We start from the raw sequence: 14145 nt of genomic DNA, 5'->3' as shown, positions 1-14145 counted from the left end.
GCAGACACCATCTAACCAAATTTAGTAATCAAATTTAACATCACCAACATTGGGTCAAACCATCATGTGGCACAATGTTTCCAACTTATTCTTAAGTTGCTCAGAAAATGTGTGCATGCGTGAGTGCGCGTGCACACACAGGGAGAGAGAGAATGAATATGAATAAATGGGAATGATAAAGCAAATGGGGCAAAATGTAATAGTAAACGCAGGGGTAAAAAGAAGTTCCTTGTACTATTCTTTCAACTTTTCAGTAAATTTGAAATTGTATCAAAACAAAGTTACCAAAAAATGTTGGAAAAGATGTTGGAAGACAATTCTCCATGGGTCTCCCATGTTTCTCCCTGTCTTGTGAGCAGAGGCACTGTTAGCTTTTGTCCCAGACTATCTTTTCAAGGACATTTGTATAGTTAAAGAGGGTTAAAAGACCACAGTTGTAACCCCTTCTGGAGCAAAGGGCAGGTTTGTTTACTGTCAAGTGTAGCAATATTATGTCTGCCACCAGGGCAACTGTTGGCAGGTTTGCTTGTAGTCCATTATCAAAGATTTAGATTCCCTAAATTCAAGGTTCCTCAGCTTTGAGGCAAATTTATTGTGTGCACAGCATCCACCTGGACCCCTGTGTCACTATTTGAGATTTTGGGGGCAAGAGGAACCAATGAATTCATGAAGCTCGTGCTACTTGATGTGTCATGAGTAATGAAGTCCTTTGTCTCTGACCCAGGAGTCTTCTGCCTTCTGCCAGTATCCATAAACTGTCACAGGCCAACCTCTTAATTTGCAAATAGAAGGAAATCTCAGACGCTTCACAATTCTTGGCAAAAAGACGTTTGAAAACAAGCACTGTCAACTAATTTGATAAATGTTGACATGTGTTGTTTTATATTAGCAGACACCTAATAGAAGACATGGGAGCTGTATATATTTGGGGGAAAGTGTGGCTAGAGAGAAGTCTGAGAGCAGTGGAGGGAACAGATGCCAAACAACAGGGACAGGAGGAGGAGGGAACAAAGGGTACAGAAAAGTCAGGGAGGGCAGCCAGGATTTAGATCAGAATTCTGAGATTTACAATAAGAGAAATATACTGCATCGAAAACAACATTGAAAAATTCATTTTAGATCATTTGAAATCTTGCTTCCCAGAAATTGTCATCAGTTTTGGCTCAATAAACTCTTATAAAATATTTTTTAAAAAAATGACCTCAGGGGGATTTTTTTGAAATTGTTTTAGTTCTTATCACCTATGTACACATAAAAGAGAAACCCAAGAGAAATTCTTCATTTGGGTTTTTAAGCTAATTGGGGCCGGAGAATGTGACGTGGTTTGTTTTTTTTGCCCCTAGTAGCATATAACTCAGTGGTTGACCCACTATAAGAAACTTATTTTTTCTGTTGGTAGTAGCGATAGAAAGGGGTTGACCCACTATGAGAAACTTATTTTTTCTGTTGGTAGTAGCGATAGAAAGAAAACAAGTTTTCATGAATCTCCTTCTGACTATTTTACTAAAAAAATGCTTTTTTATCTTCATTATAAAGTAATAAATGTTTATTCTACTAAATTATAAAGAAAAAATTTAGATTACCCTCATTCCACTATCCAGAGAAAATCACTGTTAATATTTTAGTTTTATTTTCACTTTGCACATTTTATTGTATATAATTTTATATCATGCCTTAACATTATATTATTGTTACATCATTAAAATTTATTTGAATGCATGATTTTAAGACCACGTAATATTATATCTAATGAATCTACCATCGTATATTTAATTACATTTCTGGTTTAGCCATTTATATTGCTTTCAATTTTTTGCTTTTATGTGATAAACTCTGATTATATAGGATTAATTTCCATGGGTGGGATTATTGGATGAAGTCATTGGCCACTAGCTTTCTAGAAAAGCTCTGCCACTTTGCCATCCCATATAGAAACATACTGGTATGCATGTATATCCTGACAAAAATCTTAACCAAATTTAAGTAAAAAAATATGTGTTTAAATTTGTGATTATCAATTATTAATGAGAATATTTTAAAAATATGATCAGTAATCAAACTAGTATAATATTGGCATAAAAAAAGTACATAGGTCAATGCAACAGAACAAAGAGCCAAGAAACAAGCCCACACATATATGGTCAATTAACTTATGACAAAAAAAGCCAAGAATTACAATGGGGAAAGGAGAGTCTCTTCAATAAATGGTGTTGGAAAAACTGGAAAGTCATATGCAAATGAATGAAATTGAACCACTATTTAACACTACACACAATAATTAACTCAAAAATGAATTTAAGACTTGAATGTAAGACACGAACCATAAACTACTAGAAGAAAACAGGTGGTAAGCTCCTTGACATCAGTCTTGGTAATAAAATTTTCTGGATTTGGCAACAAAAGCAAAAATCAACAAGTTGGACATCAAACTAAAAAGCTTCTGCACATCAAAGGAAACCATCAACAAAATAAAAAGGCAACCTATAGAATAGGAAATTATTTTTACAAATTATATATCTGATAAAGGGATACTATGCATAATACACAAAGAACTCATATAACTCAATAGCAAAAAACAAACTGATTAAAAATGGGCAGAGGATCTAATAGACATTTTTCCAGAGAAGACATACAGATGGCCAAGAAGTTCATGAAAAAGTGCTCAGCATCACTAATTATCATGGAAATGAAAACAAAACTACAATGAGAGATCCCCTCACATCTATTAGAATGGCTGTTATAAAAGACAAGAAATTAGTGTTGGTGAGGAAATGGAGAAAAGGGAACACTGTGCACTGTTGGTGGGTATATATTTTGTGCAGCTGCTATGGAAAACAGTATGGGGACCCAGCAATTCTACTTCTGGGTATTCATCCTCCTCCACCAAAAAAAATAAAAACACTAACTTGAGATGGTATATGCACCCCTATGTTCATTGCAACATTATTTATAACAGCCAAGATACGGAAGCAACCTAAGCATCCGTCAATGTGTAACGCCACATTTTAAGTGACAAGAAGATAATAGAATGAAGGGTATGGGCTTTGAAGTCTAGCAGAACTGTGTTTGAATCCTGGTCCATACTTTCTAATTGGGTCTTTAAACAAAGAAGTTATTTTTCTTAGTCCCAATTTCTTATTAATAAAATGCTTTATATTAAATCAAGAATTAAAAAACCTGTTTTATGAAATAGTACTGCCTGGAACATAGTAAGTACTTAATACATATTTGTTCTCTTCCTCATAACTCAGAATTATATTTGCCTTACAGAATACTGACTCGATACCAGAGTCAAAACAAAGGTCTACAGCTTTTGTTTACAGTGTAATCAGATGCCTTAACTTGAATCTCTAAGATAGTACTTCTCAAACAGTTTTCACAGAGATGTTTAGTGTTCTGGGATTAAATAAATTTGAGAAACAGCTCCATAGTTCATTTCCCTCTGAGAGATTCATAATGCACGTGAACATATTTTAAAACTCTGCATTAAAGAAATCTGTGTACTTTAATATATATTTTTCAATTCTAGAATTTCTATTTTTTAATAATTTCTATTTTTCTGCTGAGATTTTATATCTTCACATTCATTGTGAGCATATTTTCTTTTATATCACTGAGCATAGTTATAATAGTTGCTTTAAAGTTCTTGTCTGCAAATACCATTATCTGAGTTAGCTCGGAGTTGGTCTCTGCTGATTATCTTTCCTCTTGAGTAGAAATCATTTTTATATTTCTTTGTAATTGAAATAATTTTGGATTGCATCCTGGACATTGCAAATGGTACACTGTAGAAACTCTGAATCCTATTATATTCCTTTAAAGAGTATTCAGTTGTTGTTTTATTGGAAAGCTAATGTGGCTGAATCAAACTGCAAACTCGATGTTCTTTAAGAATATCAACTAAAATTTCAGTTTCTTTTAGTTTTAGCTGGGCTGCTGGAGTGTCCCAGGCCTGCGTAGTTCAAATATCAGAGATTTAGGGAGAGTTTAACATAGAATATGTGCCTCCCCCTTTCTGAAATGCCTTCCGTTTTCAGCTCCTGTAGTCGCCCAGAACTGTCTTATAGTCCTTCAAGTAGGTTTTACTGAGCTTCTATTTGCATTTTAGCCACAGCTCTCTGTGGGGCTTGTTCTAAAAAGCTGTGAAAATGGGAAGATCATCCAATGCCATTCCCTTCTTCATATTGTTGTGCCTACATTTAGTATCTACCTGCTTTTGATCATTCTCCAGTGCTATCAAGTAGTTGTGTATATTTTTTTGAGAATTGTATTTTCTCAATAATTTAGCTTTTACCTGCAGAAGGGTTGGTCTAACATGAGCTACTGAGCCATTACCAGAAGAAGAGCCTGTATAATTTTCTTTAATCGAGCATTCCCTAAAGAGATTCTTCATTTTGTAGAACTTTATTAATACATCACAGACTTTATTATGTCACAGAACACATTTTGGGAGACTCTTTATCCTGGGAGACTTAAAAAATGATTAAGTTAACAGATTAGTTAAAAAGCAAAACGGGTTTTGATAGGAAGATGATGAAAATAAACTTGAGAAATGCATTAAAAATGCAATCTCTCTCCTAATACTCTTCAAGTAATATTCTATGGGGAAGAGTAGTAGTTTACTATGACATTACACCCAGAAATTAGGGATGTACCCCAAAATTCCTTGATTTCTTTTTATCTATTAGACAGCTGAGATCCACAAATTTTTCTCAACTCTTCTTGGACCTGTTTATATTGTCAACTATTATCTAAGTTTGCAACAGTTAAAAAAAAGTTTCAGAGAATTAAAGTTCAAAATTGTTTTGATTAAAGTCCTCAGGCCCAAAGGTTGAGAGCAGACTATACAAATAAGTAAATAATACCAAATTCTATACAGAATCCACGAAACCAAAAGGCTCAAATAATTTCTATTTTTCTGCCCTCTTGTTTTTTTAGAAAAGACAAGTCAATAATTTGTTATCAGCATGACATAGGAGAGTGTACATTCAGCCTAACCTACACTTGCTTTATTTTTTAACTACAATGGATATAAAAGTAATAAGATAAAACTAAGTCATGATAACTGTTTACAAAAAATCAAACTTGAGGTAAAGTGTCCTTTTGATCATATCAGAAGATTAAATTATTTTCATTATGGCTTTACTGTCAAGTAAATTTTATCGTACTCCATTTCTCTGAAAAATTGGAGAACTATGTGCTACGTAATGGAATTCAGAGGGAGGAGTTCAAGCTTAGGAGCCAGACACCTTGGGGTTTCATAATCTTCAGTGTTTTGAAAATTAAATTAGATAGCATTTAGGAAATATATCGTGTAAATAAAGTATCTAACAATGTCTGATACTCAGTAAACGTTGGTTTTCTTCTAGTCTTCTGGGACTGAAAGAAGGAATTCTTCTCTAGCAAACGTGGATAGGAACATTTTATTCTTTTTTAACTTCAGACAGGCAAAGGAATGACAGAAATGTGCCCTTCTGTTGATAGACTGACTGCCCATCCCAAACTAAACCAGAATTTCCAAAAAGGTGAACCTGATCTTGTAATGTTTTAAATCCAATTTTCTATGTACTTCATGAGAATTGTTTTCCTATTGCTTATACCGTTATTGTCAAACTGTCAGAATAGCAACTCTCTACTTAAGTTATATTTATGCATGCATATAAAGTTCTTTTTATTAAATTTAGTTTGGCTGAATTAGATGGAATCTTTTGAGGAAGTAAATCATTGATTATAACAGTGAAGAAGTTGACCTTACGGGCACCTTCCTGAGAATGATGTTTCATTAGTGCTGGATCAGCTTTTGGTAGCTGCAAGACAATCTGAGGTCTGGAGACTCTGATCAGTATCTCTCATATCCATACTCCATCAGGCTTTCTTCCTGGGTCCTAACTCACCTTGACAGTGGCTTACTTTTGTCTTTATTCTTTGTCCCTGTTACGTAGACCAGTGAATTTGAGAGAAAACCAGTAAGAAGGCAAGAGTCAGGAGTTGTCTCTAATCTAAGTATCCCATATAGGTCAAGCTTTTAAAGATGGAAATGAAAACAAAGCTGTACACTCTGGTCCATTGTGAAAGAGGTCACCTGGCACTCATCTCACAAATGGAGCAGAATAAAAAATGGGAGGAGTGAGATGGGGGAGGGGGACATTGATTCGCAGAAATTACTAGGCAAGAGAGTAAGCCTTACGATTAGATTTGGATGCACAAACTTTCCAAAGATCGCTGGAGAGAAATCACCTGCTGGCCGCATTCTCCTGGCTGGATTTGAAAAGATTAGGCTTTACCCAAGACCTCGTGTTTTATTGCAGTTACATTTGCCACATTAGAGGAAATGAATGGTAACCAACTGTCCGCGTGCTTTTGTTACCACCTCTTTTCAACTGTGCTGGGCCTCGCAATGATCAGAACCTTGAGAACACGTAATATCAATGGGAGTAATTACACATCCCATCCACTTAATGAAAAGATGTGAAAATTGATCTTGGTTCTGCAGTAAGACTGGAACCAGAACGCAGGCTACACATGCCTTGCAAATAAACATGTGCCCACCGTTTTCATTAGGTGTTGATGTAGCCCAGCCTCGAGGGAAATGAATTCTAGTCCAGCTGCCTTTCTGCAAAAGTTCAGATGTGTTCCCAATCTGGTGAAGTCAGCTGTCAGTTTCATTTATTGTTAAATTTGTGTAGTGGTTGTCAAGTAGGATGTTGGCAGCCCTAAAGAACACAGTTCTGTTTTTACCCACAGATGAGGGACAAAGTAATTTGACACTTACTGTCAAGGAGGAACTTGTCCTTCCAATTCAGCTTATTTTTTCTTATGGGCTTTTTTTTTTTTTTTTTTTATGGTTTCCAAAGTCTCCTCAAAAGGGCAGCAAAATTAGCCTTAAATAGTGTTTCTTGGATTGCTTTTAACAGTAGCAATAAGGCCAAAGCTTCTAGTCTTGACAGAAGTGGTTTCTTTACAAGTTGTTGTTATCTTGCCAGAATAAGCAAGAAACTTAAAAATGTGCTTTTGTTACAGCTAAAGACCATGTTTTAGCTGATAGCTCCTGCAAGGACAGAACAATCTGCGAACTCAAACTCGTTTATTATGTCTCTCTTTAGCTTTCTGCTCCTAAGGCAAAAAGTTGGTGTTTTTGTTTGTTTGTTTGTGTTTTATAGGGCACTTCTGCTTCAATTAGCACAATTAATATATCAACAAGAATTTGTATTGCCATAAATTATGCATTTCACTGCAAGGAATGAGACTTTTATTTACTAAGAACTGCAATCAAGATGAAAATATCTTAAAAATTAACCTTGGAAACAGAAAGCCAAATAAAAACACAATACAAACGACTTTCTAGGTGTTCTTCCCTTGCAGGTGACATTAGCCTGACTTTGATCTTACAGACATGATATCATCTACAGGGTGTGCCCAGTGCCAAACTACTGCATTCTTTTGACCCAAACAGTGGTTTTGTGCAGCCTCGTAGATACAGGCTAAATAGCTTCAGAGTTGGCCTGCATTGTCACAAACAGGTCAGAGCAGATTAGAGTTACACAACTCCAGCAGACAGAGCCTCTTCCCCTGCAGCGGGCTAGAGACTTTACATTTGTCAATTTCTTCTGTCAATTACTTCCTTCAGGGCCTGGCTGAAGATTTATTTCCTCCAAACTCCGCCTTTTAGGAACTCACCTCACTCAGCCAATCCCTTCTACCACACCTGCTTATTACTCATCTAATACTCTTTGTTCTGCTCTGCCATGCACTCAGTTATGTTTTACCTCATGATCATTCTCTAAATATCTACTTTATCCTTTGGCTAAATTAAAATTGCTTTGAAAGCAGGGCCTGTCTGCTCCTTCTTTTGTGTACTCCTGTAGCACTTAAGTATAGTGCTACGTGTACAATAGTTTTAACGTAGGAAGGAGACAGGAGAACTAAACGTTAAATCAAGCTATATTCAGAGACTGCAATGTGCTTGTCAGCCCTAGGGCCAGAGGCCAGATCATCATAGAGGAAACTTGCAGAACAAAGGAAGATTCCTGCTGGGATTACTAACAAACCATTTACCCATATCGTGAAGGGAAAACAGAGTCTTTAAGTCATACCCTACATTCATTCCCTACAGCCAAAAACCATGGGAAACCTAATAGACCAAATGCTGGGGATTTCTTACTTCTACATACCCATTTCTCTCACACTATGTATCCTTTTTCACCCCACGCTGTATACCCATACCATCAAAGGAAAATGGGTAAACAAAGTCTTTAAACTGTAATTCATAGGAACTAAAAATAATTTATAAATTTAATTCCCTGAACACTCAGGATACTTCTCATTGTCTTTTCTGTCTCTGTCTCCCTTGGCTCTCTCTGTCTCTGAGAGGAGACCATGCTGTCTATGGAGCGTTAACTCTCCCTTAATAAACTTTCCTTTTGACTTTAACTCCGAAGTGTGCTTGAATTCTTTCCTGCATTCAGTCAGGACTTGAATCTCTCAATGTAGGACTTGAATCTCCATTTGGGGGGATTTGCCCTGTCCTGCATCCATTTCTTAATAAAAGAGGAATGTTTTGTGGTTGTTGCACTGGGGTTGGGATCCTGCCTTTGCCTTCTGTTCCTGAAAACCACACTCACCGGTTCAACATCATGAGACCTTCCCAGTCCGCTCTGGCAATGATGGCATGCCACCCTGGCATATTCCTCTCTGTTCTGACCCTAGAAATCTGTCACGTTTCTCTCCTAATATTTCATAGATCTGATTTTTCAAAGGTTAGATTATCTACCGTCAGGAAGGTAGGATGAGGAGGCAGAAAAGAGTGATCTCTGTGCAGAGTGATATTAAGTGGACAGCAGAGGAGGAAGGCCTGAGAGCAAACCTGTAAGCGTTAGAAGGAATGGTGGGAAAAACATGTAGCTGGGATTTGACACAGCAGAGAGTTTAAGCTCTTCACAGGAAGCTCAGGTTGAGGAGGGGCTGGGGAAACTTGGAGCAAAAATGTTCAGAATCAATGCTGACTTGAAGAATAATCAGAGGTGCAGTTAAATAAAGACATAAGGCCTCACACATTCCTAGGGGACACATGACAATCTGCCGAGGAAAATATGAAGCCACAGGATAAACACGGCACACTGGACAGGCCCCGAAGCTTCAGGTATGGTTGGACAGGGGTGCCGATTATGCTGTCAGGGCTCTAGCTCTCAGGCTTCCTGCTCTGCTTGGCCTTATTCCGTGTGCAGGCTTCTTCCAAGTTAGAGCTGATTGCTGACAACTCCAGATCTTTATTGACCTTGCTTAGCCACCCATATGAAGAAAAAGAACTTTCTCCTCCTATCCATACACCTATTAAAAAAAGAAACTGCAGTTGGGCCTTGAGATATGTACCAGTGGGGTACCACAAGTGGCCTCACTCACGACAGCAGCTGAGCCCTCTGACCAGGGATCAGAGCCATTATCAATGACAGCTCAACAGTAGGGGCCTGTGATTTCCTCTGATGCTAGCAGACAAAAGCATCATGTTCACACCACTCAAGGTTAAGTAATTTAAAACATTCTTATATTCAAATAAACTCACCTTGGGCTACCAGCAGAGTTGGGGTACCTGGTTTACTTTTTTTCTGCTGATAATGGAACTTTGATGAAAAAGTGTGAGGAGCACTGATCAATATACATGGCTTTTTAAACCCACAGCTACTGTGTGGAGTCAGGGGTGGCTGTACCTATCATAGAGGATGGTTGTGCCTTGTAGCTAGTGTTTTTAGAAGGAAGCTCGACGTTGTAAATATTGTAAATGTTGTAAAATTAAAAGACCTATAGTTCCAATTTCATGGACAGCATTAATCTTTGCTCCGTATGATATACGAAAGAGGCATGAAAACTAAATATTAAACCAGGTTGTATTCAGAGCCTACAACGCACTGATCAGCCCCACAGCCAGACCACGAGGAATCTACAGAACAAAGGGAGATTCCTGCTGGAATTAGGAACAAACTATTTATCGACACCATGAAAGGAAAACAGGAAAACAAACTCAACCATTCATTCCCTACAGCTAGCCTATGGGGAACCTACAGAACAAAGGCTGAGATTACTAACATGCCTTTAATGCTGCATACAACACCATCAAAGGAACACAGGGAAACAAAATGTGTAAACTATTTCATATAAACTAAGAATCATGTATAAACAGAATTCCTTGAATACTTGGGGTCTCAGTTTCTCTCATTCTCTGCCTGAGAGGAGACCACACTCTGTCTATGGAGTGTTACTCCTTCTCTAATAAACTTTCCTTTTGTCTCTAACTCTGGTGTGTGCTTGAATTCTTTCCTGCACAGAGTCAAGGACCTCCCCTCTCTTGGTGTAGGACTTGAGTCCCCACTTGAGGGGGGATTCGCCTCATCCTGCATCACACGGATCAGCTACAACTGAATTGTTGACTTGTAGCCACCCATCTTCACGCTGGTGGAATGGACACCCTAGAAAGCGATGTGGGGGTATGAGAGAAGACTAGAGAAACCATAGGAGAATGTGCAGAAGTAGAAAAGGAAATTGGCGTGGAGGGGCACGTCGCTCTGATTGGCACATGTGCTATCCCACGGCTCTGATCTGCCCTGTACATGCTTGACCTGCCCACCGCCCATGGTTTCACATGGTCAAGTTGAGGTAAAATCAGAACAGAGGAGTGGCAGACAATGTCACTGCCACCACCCTTATCTCTTTGCCTCAATTCTTCTACTGCAGGACGACTGGACTTCTATAGGCCAGCCCCTGGATTTCCTTGCCCGACGGTGCTCTCTGGCCACTGCTAGTGTGGCTGGCTGGAAGTGCCTGGACGTGATTCCCCAGTGACTGACTGGCAGGAGCTGAAGAAATGCCCCAGCTCCCCATCTCTTGATTGGGATCACTCTCAGGCATGTTCTGCGTTGGCTCTCAGACTTGCCCGTGGGATGAAGTTCCAGTTGCTCATAGTAGCTGGCTTGGAAACACATCCTTCATTGTCTGCTTTTCCTACCTTGTATCACCCACTCCCACACTTACACTGCTTAAGTAAACTATTTGTTCTTGAAGCCTTACCTCAGCGTCAACTTCCAGAGAACCCAAGCCAAGAGCGAACTTTCCGATAAAGTCTTGGGATCTTCCTAAAACTAGGGAAGGCTTTCTGTTGTTTTGAATAGAAATGGTGGGCTCGTTATGCAGATATCCACTAATGTCACTACAGATTCATTTGGTTATTAACCCTTACGATATTAGCACTATTCTAAGGTTGTGTAAACTACCTGGGAAGCCCATATGATCCCATAACACCTTTATTGGTTAGCTATTGTTGTGTAACATTAATAATCCATAGTCCTTATTATTATAGTTCACATATCTAGAGATTGGTTGGAGTTGGCTGACCTAGGCTGGGCTCGCTCGCTCATGCATGTCTCCATGGACACATTTGTGGATATTTGTATAATAGGACCACTCTTCCTATCCAAAACCACAGAAAGCCTTCCCTAGTTGAAGGAAAGATCCCAAAAGTTTATCTGAAAGCTTCTTCTTGGCTTGGGTTCTTCCCGAAGAGCTAGGCTCTTTTGAAAGCTGAGCTTAGCAGGGCAACTCTGTTCCATGTGTCCTTCCTACCTTCCTGGGACCAGCCAGCCAACCTGAGCACATTCTCCTCTTGGCAGTAGCAGAAGTGAAAGACTAACATATCCAACTGAGCAAGTGCTTTTTTTAAGCCTCTGTATCATATATGTGAACGGTCCTTTCGTCCAAGTAACTCAGATGACCAAACTCAGAATCAAAGGGTAAGATCTTCAAAGTCACACGGCAAGGAATATAGAGAGAGGAAGGGATGAGGGATTGAGGCCAAATTTACTCAACACCTATGCATTTGTCCTCATAAGTCTCTCTTTCTACTTGTCTGTCCCCTGGGAGAGTTCTGTAAGAAACACTTGGCTGTCATCAAAAATGACTTCTTTTTATTTTTTGTAAATTACATTCAGACTTGCCTTTTTTTTCTTAGGAAGTACTTTTATATTTTCTCTTAGACAATAAACAACCTGTGCCCATCTGAACTTGTCTTACTACTGGACTAATGAGTTTGAAGTGAAATCTATACTTCAATAGCTGAAGCATGAATTAGCAAACAGGAGCACTGCTTCAAGAGAACACGCAAATTTCCAGAAGTGTTTAATTGGAGGAATCCTTTTCGTGAGAATTCAGACAGCCTTACTTCTAAAGCTTGACACAGACCATCCTCAGACCTTCCCTAGACACGCTGAAATGGCAGTGAAATGGAAACATCTATTATCAGTATTCATGCTTGTCCTTTCTTTGTATTCTCTGTCCATCAGCAGAGTGAAAAAAAAAAAAAAAGATTTATGACTCATTGTTTTCTGAAGGATGCTGCTTCCTCGGCAGTTTTTCAAGCTGTTTTTGGATAAGATTTTTCTCTTTGTTTATACACTGCCCACTGAAGTTCTTTTTATATCCCAGGTTTGTATATTTACGGGTCCATCAGCAAACTTCATAATACTATTTTCTGCCCCTCATTTGTCTCTGGTGCTTTGAAACTGACTTGATACACAAAAGAGAAAGAAAATGGACCTAGATTCATCCAGTGCCATTATAAACAATCATATTGTTTGACCCGTCACTTTGATAACCTTCTATGATAGTTCTGTTTCCTTAGATCTGCCTTTTGGGATTGCCTTTGGGGCATTTCTGAAGTGGTAGGTTCCTGAGGTTCTCTAGGGAATTGTCCCATTATCTGTGGGAGCACAGGAAGGAATTTTATAGTAATTCTGCTACAGTGAAACATTTGCCTTGAGGCCGGAATCAAAAATAGCAGCTGGAAGGACATTTGGAAAGGGGAGGGGGGCAGCTGTCGTGGGAGCGCAGGAGAGGTAGAGAGGGAGAGCTTTTCACATTTGGATAAAAACACTAGCTACAAGGCAAAACAGAGGACAGGGCTGGCATCTTCTAGCCTTGAAACTATCCCAAACTCAATTCTCCTCGGGCTTGGCTCTCAAAGCCAGTGATTTCAGTGCTGAGAATGCTGGCTGGGGTTAGTGCCCTGCTCTCAGCAATGAACAGTGAGCACCAAGATTCCTGGATGGTGACCAGCAGCACTGGCCTCTCTTCCACCACACCAAGAGGCGCAGAAAGACTGCTGCTCCCCCCACCGCAGGTTAGCAGCCAAAATGTAGACCAGTTTCCTGGAGTCACTAGATATTGAATGACTAATATCAGCCCTCTGAAAACTTGGGGAAGAGATGCTCAACCTTTACCAGTAACTAACATTGCAATAAAGAAGACAAATTATAGAAGGTTTGGGCAAGAGCCTAAGAGAAATAAACAAAGGAATGTAAACTATGAATAGAAACACCCACATAATCATGATATAAGAGACTGTGGCAGCTAGTGTGCAAAGATGGCCACCAGCAAACCATGACTCTCAGAACTAGTATTTATGCCTTTGTGACATTTTAAATTTCTTCCCTTGTGTACGGCCATGCCACCCTGAACACGCCTGATCCCGTCTGATATCGGAAGCTAAGCAAGGTAGGGCCTGATTAGTACTTGGATGGGAGACCACCTAGGAAGACCGGGTGCTATAGGCATTAAACAAAATAAAAATAATAAAATTAATTAATTAATCAATCAATCAATTTCCTTCCTTGAATCTGGGTTGCCTTGCAACTTGTGACTACTGGAATATGGTTTAAATGACACTGTGGGACTTGTGAGTCTAGGTCATAAGAAGCCTTGCAGCTTCTGTCTGGGTGTCTTAGATACAAGAAGACACGTCCCTGGGACACTTCCTCTAGAACTTAGCCATGAAGCTATGAAAAGCCCAAGCCACGTAGAGAGTCCACATGTAGAGACTGTAGTTGACAGCCCAGCTGTGTTCCCTATTGACAGCCAACATCAGCTGTCACTTCCGATGACTCCAGCCTGAGCTGCCTTTTGACTGCAATCATATGAGATACTCCAAGAAAAACTGCCCAGTTGGGACCATTGAATGCACAGAACATGAGAAATAATAAGTCGTTATTCAAAGCCACTATATTCAGTGGTTTGTAACCCAGCAGTAGGTAACTGGAGCAGAAATCAAACAAGTAAACATGGATATACACACTTATGAATGCATCCATCAATTGATGGATCAGT

The 14145-nt window shown here is 39.1% G+C and overlaps 1 pseudogene; it reads left to right on the top strand.

The window, feature by feature from the left end:
• Positions 1–13476: 13476 nt before the first annotated feature.
• On the top strand, positions 13477–13595 carry LOC111744905 (annotated as a pseudogene).
• The last annotated feature ends 550 nt before the right edge of the window (positions 13596–14145 follow it).

This window comes from Pteropus vampyrus, unplaced genomic scaffold (assembly GCF_000151845.1).
Source record: "Pteropus vampyrus isolate Shadow unplaced genomic scaffold, Pvam_2.0 Scaffold143, whole genome shotgun sequence".
NCBI lineage: Eukaryota > Metazoa > Chordata > Mammalia > Chiroptera > Pteropodidae > Pteropus > Pteropus vampyrus.
This window is presented reverse-complemented; position numbering and strand designations above follow the sequence as displayed.